The sequence below is a fragment of the Pan troglodytes genome, chromosome 5 (assembly GCF_028858775.2).
Source record: "Pan troglodytes isolate AG18354 chromosome 5, NHGRI_mPanTro3-v2.0_pri, whole genome shotgun sequence".
In the NCBI taxonomy this organism is placed as follows: domain Eukaryota; kingdom Metazoa; phylum Chordata; class Mammalia; order Primates; family Hominidae; genus Pan; species Pan troglodytes.
In genome coordinates, this window is record NC_072403.2 from 106,205,154 (window position 1) to 106,215,479 (window position 10,326).

The following is a 10,326-nucleotide window of genomic DNA, read 5'->3' on the forward strand; positions in this document are numbered from 1 at the left end:
AGCCACAGGCCCAATGTAAATCCAAAACCCAGCAGGACAGTCATTAAATCCTAAAGCTCCAAAATAATCTCCTTTAACACCATGCCCCACATCATCCAGGGCATACTGATATGGCAGGTGGGTTCCCTAGGGCTTGGGCAGCTCCACCCCTGTGACTTTGGTGGGTTGGGCCACCATGGCTGCTCTCAGACGCTGGCATTGAGTGCCTGTGGCTTTTCCAGCTGTCAGTGCATCTACCATTCTGGGTCTGGAGGATGGTGGCCCTCTTCTCATAGTCCTACTAGGCAGTGCCCCAGTGGGTACTCTATATGGGGGCACCAACCCCACATGTCCACTCTGCACTGCCCTAATAGAATTTCTCCATGAGGGCAACACACCTGAAGCAGCCTTCTGAAATTTTGGCAGAGGCTCTCAAACCTCAGTTCTTATACTCTGTGCACTTGCAGGTTTAACACCACATGGAAGCTGCCAAGGCTTAAAGCTCACACCTTATAAAGCAGTGATGTGAGCTGTACCTGGGCCCCCTTTGACCCAGAGCTGGAGCTGGAGTGACTGGGATGAAAGGAGCAGTATCCTGGGGCTGTGCAGGGCTGCAGGGCTCTGGGCCTGGCTCATGAATCCATTCTTTCCTCCTACGCCTCTGCGCCTGTGATGGGAGGGGCTGCCACGAAGTTCTCTGAAGTGCCTCTTAGGCCTTTTCCCCTATTGTCTTGGCTGTCAGCACTTGGCTTCTTTTTACTTAGGAAAATTTCTGCATGTTTTTTGAATTCCTCCTTTGAAAGTGGGCTTTTCTTTTCTACAACATTGCCAGGCTGCAAATTTTCCAAACTTTTGTGCTCTGGCTCCGCTTTAAATATCATTTACAACTTTAGGTCATTTCTTTGCTCATGCATATGAGATAGGTTGTTAGAAGCAGTCAGGCAACATCTTGAAAGCTCTGCTACTTAGATATTTCTTCTGCCAGATACCCTAAATTATCACTCTCAAGTTTAATATTCCACAGATCCTGAGGGCAGGGCACAATGCACCCCAGTTCTTTGCTAAGGCATTAAAAAAAATGTGACCTTCACTAAAGTTCCGAAAAAGTTCCTTATTTCCAACTGAGACCTCATTAGCCTGGCCTTCACTATTCATATCACTACCAGCATTTTGTTCATAATTACCTAGTTGGTCTCTAAGAAGTTCCAAACTTTTCTTGATCTTTCTCTTTTCTTTTGAGCCCTCAAGACTCTTCCAACCACTGCCCAGTACCCAATTCCAAAGGTACTTCCACATTTTCAGGTCTCCTTATAGCAATGCCCCACTCCTTGGTTCCAATATTCTGCATTAGTCCATTCTCACATTACTATAAATAAATACCTGATATTGGGTAATTTATAAGAAAATAGGTTTAATTGACACATGGCTCTGCTGTCTGTACAGGGAGTGTAAATACTGAATACCTGAGACAGGTCTCAGTCAATTTAGGAAGTTTATTTTGCCAAAGTTAAGGATGTACACCCATGACACAGCCTCAGGAGGTCCTGAGGACATCTATCCAAGGTGCTCCAAACACAGTCTGGTTTTATACATTTTAGGAAGACATGAGACATCAATCAAAATATGTTAGTTGAACATTCATTGGGTCCAGAGAGGTGGGACAGCTCAAAGCAAAGGCAGAACAACTCAAATTTGGGAGGGGGCCTTCCAGGTCATAGATAGATGAAAGACAAATTGTTGCTTTTTTGAGTTTCTGATTAGTCTCTCCAAAGGGGGCAATTAGATATGCATTTATCTCAGTGAGCAGAGGGATGAGTTTGATTGGAATGGGAGGCAGGTTTGCCCTAAACAGTTCCCAGCCTGAATATTCCCTTTAGCTGAGTGATTTTGGAGTCCCCAGATTTATTTTCCTTTCACAGAAGCATGGCAGCATCTGCTTTTTAGGAGGTCTCAGGAAGATTCCAATCATGGCAGAAGGCAAGAGGGAGCAAGACATCTCACATGGTGGGACTAGGAGGAAGAGCACAAGTGAGGAGGGAGGTGCTACACCCTTTCAAAAACCAGATCTCCTGAGAACTTACTACCATGAGAACAGCACCAAAGGAATGGCGCTAAACCATTTATGAGAAATCCACCCCCATGATCCAACCACCTCCCACCAGGCACCACCTACAACCTTGGGGACTACAGTTTGACATGAGATTTGGTGGGGACATAGATTCAAATTGTGTCACATATACTGGGCAATTGAGTGGGAAGTGATGCTATTTGCCAATACACACAAAAAATCATCAAATATTTTGCCTTGTTAGTTTTTTATAAAAATACTGGGACTATTGGGTGAGATAGCATCTTAAGCCCTTATTATTTTGTACCTTACATATTGGTTCCACAGATATTAAGACTAGAACGCTGCACAGGGCCCGGAACAAGTGCCAACTTCAGGATTTTGCCTATGGCCAGCCCTGGGTACAAAAGAACTTTTGTAATTTCCCTAATAGGATTTTAATGGGTAAAACTCTCTAGCTTTTTTTTTTTTCTTAAAAAAAATTCCATTATCTCATGTAATAGCAATATACAAGTGTTAACAGCATGTATTAGGAGAAGAGCCTAAGGCTGTTTTTACACATGGAATACCAGGGGTGATTGCAGTATCATTTCTCTTACAACTTAGTCAGACATAGCTCCTCTATGCAGGGTTGGTTAGCAGGCTTGAAGGAAGCCACAGCTGACTGTATTTGAAGAAAATAGAAAAAAATCCTGTGACTATTTCTACCAGAGAGAATATTAATGGCAGTCTCAATAATTTTTAACCCAAAAACTGAAATACTTTAAAGCAATTCAGGTTAGAGATTGTTTGCAAAGCAAGTTGAAAGACCTATTATTTGCGTTTTCTAAATGGAATTGTCTTAACAATGTTAACAAGTTAAATGTATACAAGTAACAAGAGGAGTGCTTATTTATTATCACATAGATTTTCTACAGATATTTATCACCAAAAATATTGATGTACACCCAAATAATATATATAATTGTTGATGACACAAAAAGCAAAAAAAAAAAAAAAAAAAAAAAACAGAAAAAGAAAAAGAATCAACTGATGGTTCTACTGCTCAATTTTCAATGTGTTCTCTTTCAATAATGGCACATTTAACAAATTCAGTTCTTGCTTATTGAGTTTTCATATATAATGAATTACATTTAAATGTAATCCTACTAACCTTGTTCCTATTTGATTATGGGAATGATTGCATAATTACTAATGATAATTACCCCATACATGTATAAAATACATGTATAAAATACCATTACCCCATGCATGTATAAAATACCATACATACATGTATAAAATACCATACATGTATTAAATACCATTATTTAATAAATAATGTTAATAGTTTCATCTTTAGATACTGTAAGATAGAAATCCTTTTCAAACCACAGTGTGAAAGAGTCAAATCCCATTGGCTGACTCAGAGGACAAAGAAAAATTTATGCTCAATTATGATAAGGATTACAAACAAACTGAATTATAAAGTTATTTGATTCAAAATTCCATTTTACTTTGAAAATTTTCAAGCACCAATTATACTTAAATATTTATGTATTATAGCTGGAAATAACAATTTACATGAGCTTTTATCACTCTATAATAAATATATACTTAGATCTTACATTAAAAAGAAAAACATAGAAGAAAGCAAACCAAAAGTAACATTGACTAGATAGGAAAACATAAGCAGATATTAAATTGTAGAATTAATAAATATATTCAATATATAGGACTTAATATATTTATTGAATACAATAAATAAATGGTTACATTTCATTTTACTACAACATTTATCAGTTGATATTCCTAATAGAACTCTATAAATTTTGGGCCAATTATTGCTCATGTAGTTACATAGTGCCAAACACCTAGAAATCCACACTAAATTCTAACTAGAAGTCTCACCTACTACTGTATACTTTTGAAGCTTCTAGACCAAACATATTTAAATTGTTTTCTATATTTCCTTTGATATTCAACCTTGATCAATTTTTATTTGAAGAAGTAAGCGTAAAATCCCCAGAGTTCCCTAAACAATATGGTTAGATATTCAAGCACTAATTCAAACAAAATAAATTCCCATTTACCAAAGAAAATGATGTGAACATCTTCCTTTTGTGTAAATACACTGATCATTTTAATTATAAATTATGAGAAAAGTGAAATGAATCATAGACTTTAGTATATAATGTGTGTATGGTGTGTGTGTATTCACGATTTAAAATGATGCAGGTAACTATCAACAAAATTATAATAAAGTTGACTTTAAAATACTGAATATACATTGGAAATGCATTTTTTATGTTAATATACTCTTTAAAACACTGGGCCAGACTCAGCAGCTCATGCCTGCAATCCCAGCGCTTTAGGAGATCAAAGGTGGAGGATTGCTTGAGGCCAGGAGTTTGAAATAAGGCTGGGCAATATGGGAAGATCTTATCTCTAATATATATATTTTTAAATTGTCCAAGTGGTGCATGCCTGTAGTCCCAACTATTAGGGAGGCTGAGGTAGGAGAATCATTTAAGCCCAGGAGTTTGAGGTTATAATATATATATATATATATATATATATAATATTTTATATATATATATATATAATATTATATATGGCACCAATATTATATTATATAATGGCACCACTGCACTCTAGCCTGGATGACAGAGTGGGAACCTATCGCTTAAAAAAAAAAAAAAGTTGTGTGTGTATCAGGGAGACCAAGGTATACTGCAGGGAAATAACTGCTGTAGTTTTAATTATAAGAGTGGGACCTAAATTAGTCGACTAATTGCCATGTGGTGGTTATAAGAGAGGCCTGGAGCAGCAATCCACAGAAGTGATAATCCATGTGAGGAAGAAGAATTCTCTTGGGATTTTCAGCAATAGTCAATAGATGTGCCTGTGCAACAACATCAGGAAGAAGACGGAAGGAGAGGAGAAGGGAGGGGGAGGAGAGGGGAGGGGAGGAGAGGAAAAGACAAGGCAGGGGAGGGGAGGGGAGAGGAGAGGAAGAATGGGTGAAAAAAAGCATGGACTCCCTGCATACAGGTAGGAAGGACACTTACTGGGTGAACCTCTGCTGGACAAGTGTTAGAGAGGGGAGTGGCACTCACAAGTCTGGGAGCTTGAGGCTACATGATGTGCATATATTTCAACATCTACATTTTACTACAGTCAAGGAAACTTCCCTTTATGAAGCAAAAAAAAAAAAATAACTGTGCTTATGAGATTGCATTCAGATATTCTAACTTTGAATTCAATTTTTTTTTTCAAATTGGATTAAATAATGTGCAGGCATCATTTGCCATAATAATAAAAGAATGATCTATGGAACCATAGTATTCAGAAGAGTGCACAAATGAGAGAGGGGAGAAGAGGTGTGGGTGGGTGGACAAGAACAGATGGACAAAAATATCTTTGAATCTTCTTTAACAATACCCACCCTGGTATTGAGAAGGGTATTTCCTTTGACCTATACATTTATCTAAGAGCGTGTAGACAGGATTCGTCAATGTCTGACATTTTTCTTCTTCACAGTGACACATATAAATGTTCTGTCTGTTATTGGATAATTTGAGGTAATGGATCATCCATGTTGATGATTTTGTGAAATTTGCTACATTCTTGAAAATAATTTTCACATTTCAAAATAAAGAAATTGAGGCAAATTATTGATGGGTTGAAATGCAACTTTTTAATGTTACTGCTATATTTCATATGGGAGCTAGTAATGATCCTTTTTCTTATGTAAGAAATAAGAAACTATGTAACAACCTTCACTACTGTCAAATCCCTAAGCACTCTGATGTTTGGTTGACACAAATCTGATCAGAATAACCTTGAAAGACTGATTTTTTTTATGTATGTGCTATAAAAGGAGAAATGTTACACTTATCTCAAGATGACCACAAATCTGCAAACATAGTGGGAAGCCAGATGGCCAAGTCCCTACACCTGGGATGCCATTGGTCTGTCTCAGCACGCTACAGCCTTCCAGCAGCTGCTCATCACACACACTGGAGGACACTGTTCACACACCTAAAATGCACACTGCAAAGAGTAAGGGAGGCTTTATAGCCATCCTGCCCAGGCCATGCAAAGATAGATGTGGAAGTTGAGGCATTTACTCTCTCTCTCGCTTTTTCTAGTATATACCTATGTGATGGTCAATACTGAGTGTCAACTTGATAGGATTGAAGGATACAAAGTATTGATCCTGGGTGTGGCCCTGAGGGTGTTGCTAAAGGAGATTAACATTTGAATCAATGGACTGGGAAAGGCAGACCCACCCTTAATCTGAGTGGACACAATCTAATCAGCTGTCAGCAAGGCTAAAATACAAGCAGGCAGAAAAATGTGAAAGAGAGACTGGTCTAGCCTCCCAGCCTACATCTTTCTCCTGTGCTGGATGCTTCCTGCCTTCAAACACCAGACTCAAAGTTCTTCACTTTTGGAACTTGGACTAGCTCTCCTTGCTCCTCAACCTGCAGAGGGTCTGTTGTGGGACCTTGTGATCTTGTTAGATAACACTAAATAAACTCTGCTTTATAGGTGGATATAGAGAGATAGATAGATAGATAGATAGATAGATAGATAGATAGATAGATAGATGCATCTATTCCATTAGTTCTGTCCCTCTAGAGAACCCTGACTAATACAACCTGTAAGTATAGGATTTCATCTAATCTGTTATAATTTGAATAGTTGCACCTTTAATAATTTTACTTGTATATATTTTAGATTACAAGTTGAAATATGTAGTATTTCTGTACTACTTTTAGGGGTTTTTAATTTATTCTATGTTAGCAGAGAATTTTTAAATGTTACACAACTTACCTTTTTAAAAATATCTCTTGTAGTAGCAACTTGGAAATATTTGCATGCTATTAGATAAACAAAAAATTTATATACTTAAAATATCAAATTGAACAGTGTATACCTCTCTTTATCTCCTCTATCCTGACACTTCAGTTAATAGTTAGCTATCTCTTATCAATTGATTACTAGGGAAAATGCAGGAACTATAAATAGTTACCAAGAAATTGATATCTAAGTAATTTGATTTGCAGGAATTTGATCTAATATTGTGGGAAAACGTCTTTTGAAATGTTCTGCCTTGATACATGTAACTCTTTGCCTTTATTTCATTAAAGAGTCCCTCCAAGTAAAAGATATTTTAAAAACATTGTTTGTGTTACCTAGGAAAGATAAAATACTAATCACATTGCTTGATTCATTCAAAATGTTCATACTACATTAAAAGAATAGAAATCCTGTGATGTGTTCTTAACTCCATTTGCAGTGAGGATGCAAATGTTAGTAAAATGCATGTGTCATCATGGTGCTCATAGGCTACTTGAAGTGTAGGGTATGTAGACACTGTATTACAAGCTGTTAAAGGCACATGGTACTGGCTGGGCACAGTGGCTCACACCTGTAATCTTAGCAATTTTGGAGGCCAAGGCAGGCGGCTCACGAGGTCAGGAGATTGAGACCATTCTGGCCAACATTGTGAAACCCCATCTCTACTAAAAATCAAAAATTAGCTGAGCGTGGTGGCACACGCCTGTAGTCCCAGCTACTCAGGAGGCTGAGGCAGGAGAATCGCTTGAGCCTGGGAGGCAGAGATTGCAGTGAGCCGAGATCATGGCACTGCACTCCAGCCTGGGCAACAGAGCGAGACTCTGCCTCCCAGAAAAAAGAAAAAAAAAGACACATGGTACCAGGAGGCAATGGAGAGGGCTTTCTTACTTAAGAATGGAGTAGCTGACACAGTGCAGAAGTGTAGTAGGAGATGGTCTGAGAGCCAAGGAGAGGTAAGGATAAAGGGGGATTGCACAAATTACCACTTTCTTTACCTTGTCATTATCTGTAAGAGGGAGAATCATTTCTAAATGAAATAAATACATAAATATTGACGTAATATTTAAATATGTTACATTAAATTTTCTGTTTTGACTCTCAGGTCAATGGAGTAAAATTGCTATATACAAAAATAGCTTGATATAGCCTAGGTTAAATTTTTAGTTGACCCTTGAGTAGTAACGTATTTTCAGGTATTTGATTAAAAAAAAAAACAAATTTGAAGTAAATGCACTGTTGACAAAAGAATTTTTGAGAATGCAGAGCAGTTAGTTTATATATATATATTTTTTATTTTTGAGACAGGGTCTCACTCTGTCACCGAGGCTAGAGTGCAGTGGCTCAATCTTGGCTCACTGAAGCCTCTGCCTCCTTGGCTCAAGCTATCCTCCCGTGTCAGCCTCCTGAGTACCTGGCACACCACCATGCCAGCTAAGTTTTTGTATTTTTTGTAAAGGCAGGGTTTCACCATGTTGCCAAGACTGGTTTCAAACTCCTTGACTCAAGCAGTTTGTCTGTCTTGGCCTCTGGAAGTGCTGAGATTACAGGTGGGAACTACTGCACCAGGCCTAGTTTATTTGTAGAGATAAGGGAGAAAGTTAGTGAAAACTGAATGTCAGCTATATTTAAGTTAACTTATCTTATATCCTATCAGCTCCATGAAGACATATTTCTTTCTCCATCAATTTACTCAAAGGAGCAAAAGGCTTTCTATACAACACTGAGGTTTTCTTCTATAGTTTTATAATGAAGTATGTTTCTGTGCAAAATTGAAGATACATATTGTTAGTAAAACTGTGCTTATTAAAATGTAGTTGTAGGTATTTTTGTTAATTAAAGATGTAGCTACAATAGGTAAGTTTTTCTGCAAATTTGTGTTCATTTACTGCTGACTCTTACCTTATTGTGCTTCTTATAATTACTCTAGCTGGTATATAAAGATGTCCATCCCTGGTCAGGCGTGGTGGCTCACGCCTGTAATCCCAGCACTTTGGGAGGCCGAGGCGGGTGGATCATGAGGTTGGGAGATCGAGACCATCCTGGCTAACACGGTGAACCCCGTCTTTACTAAAAATACAACAAAATAGCCGGGTGTGGTGGTGGGCGCCTATAATCCTAGCTACTCGGGAGGCTGAGGCAGGAGAATGGTGTGAACCCAGGATGCGGAGCTTGCAGTGAGCCGAGATAGCGCCACTGCACTCCAGCCTGGGCGACAGAGCGAGACTCCATCTCAAACAAACAAACAAAAAAAAGATGGCCATCCACTTGTTAATTTAGGATAAAATCTAAAAGCATTCCTTCATGCAAAAGTTGTTTTCAAAGTGAATCATGTGTTATTCTAATATATTTTACTTAAATTTGTATTGAAAAAGAGAGCATGTCTAATTATGTTTCACATCTGTAATAGTCAATATTTAGTCATCCTTCCATTTAAAAATATATTTATATGCACTAAACTTCTCTTGTTATTCAAAATTCAAGTCAATTTTCTTTCACTTTTTTTTTCTCAAAGAAATAGATTTTGGTTAGCCACCTATTTAATAAAATAATTTTAGAAGTGCTTATAGAGTATAATTAAGCTTTTCCTCTTTTCAGGTTAAGTAGTATAATCAGCAGCATGAGTTCAGACCCTGAGCCGCAAGCAAAAGTTTTAGAGAGAACTCTTTTATTAACTATAAAATAATTAGAGATTGAGGAAAATGGCAGCCAGTGGTCATGAGGGCAAATGGTGAAAGGAGTTTTTCTTTTCATTTTGTTAATGCAAGACTGATCTTTGAACTAAGGAAACTATTATGGATCAATATAACACTAAATTATAAAATATTATTGAACTCTAATGACAGTTTTTTTTTTTTAACCGAAGAAATTCTGCTCTGCTCTTTCAGGCATAGACCTTGCTGGTTCAGTGGCAGTGGCTAGATCATGAGTGAGCATCTCTTTTAGAGCAAGTCTACACAGAGGGAGTGGTTTGTATGTCAATAACTCTCCAGATTGTGTTGCAAACACCATCTTCAACTCAGCCATTTTTCTCTTGGTTTTGAAAAAACCAGAGAATAAGCAAGAGGAAGACAAAGAAAATCACTTAGTGACACTGTCCAACAATCCTGAGAGTGTTTCTGGGTAGGAGCAGCCTGCTTTTTTTTTTTTTTTTTTTTTTTCTTAGTTAACTATCTTCTTCAGTTAATTAAGTTGCTGGTTACTTCAAGATTCAACCTATCTTATCAGGTTCCTGCCTCCTTCTCAATCTTCCTATATTGTCTGAAGTGCTCCATAACCTGATGCCTATAAAGGTGAACTGAATAGAACAACAAAGTCTTGCTGAAATTTTAAACATGAACAGTGACTCTTCTGTATTCAATGCACAACAATTCTAGAACAATATTTCTTGTACTATTGTGCCTTAAAAGCAAACAGCAAAACAAAACAAAAAC

General features: G+C 37.6%; 1 long non-coding RNA gene across 1 annotated transcript in view; it reads left to right on the forward strand.

The window, feature by feature from the left end:
* LOC129144302 (uncharacterized) overlaps positions 1–10,015 on the forward strand; it is a 30,842-nt gene extending 20,827 nt beyond the window's left edge. Inside the window, exon 2 of the long non-coding RNA XR_008548604.2 lies at positions 9,781–10,015. This is a non-coding gene — a long non-coding RNA (uncharacterized LOC129144302). The remainder of the gene's footprint in view (positions 1–9,780) is intronic.
* The last annotated feature ends 311 nt before the right edge of the window (positions 10,016–10,326 follow it).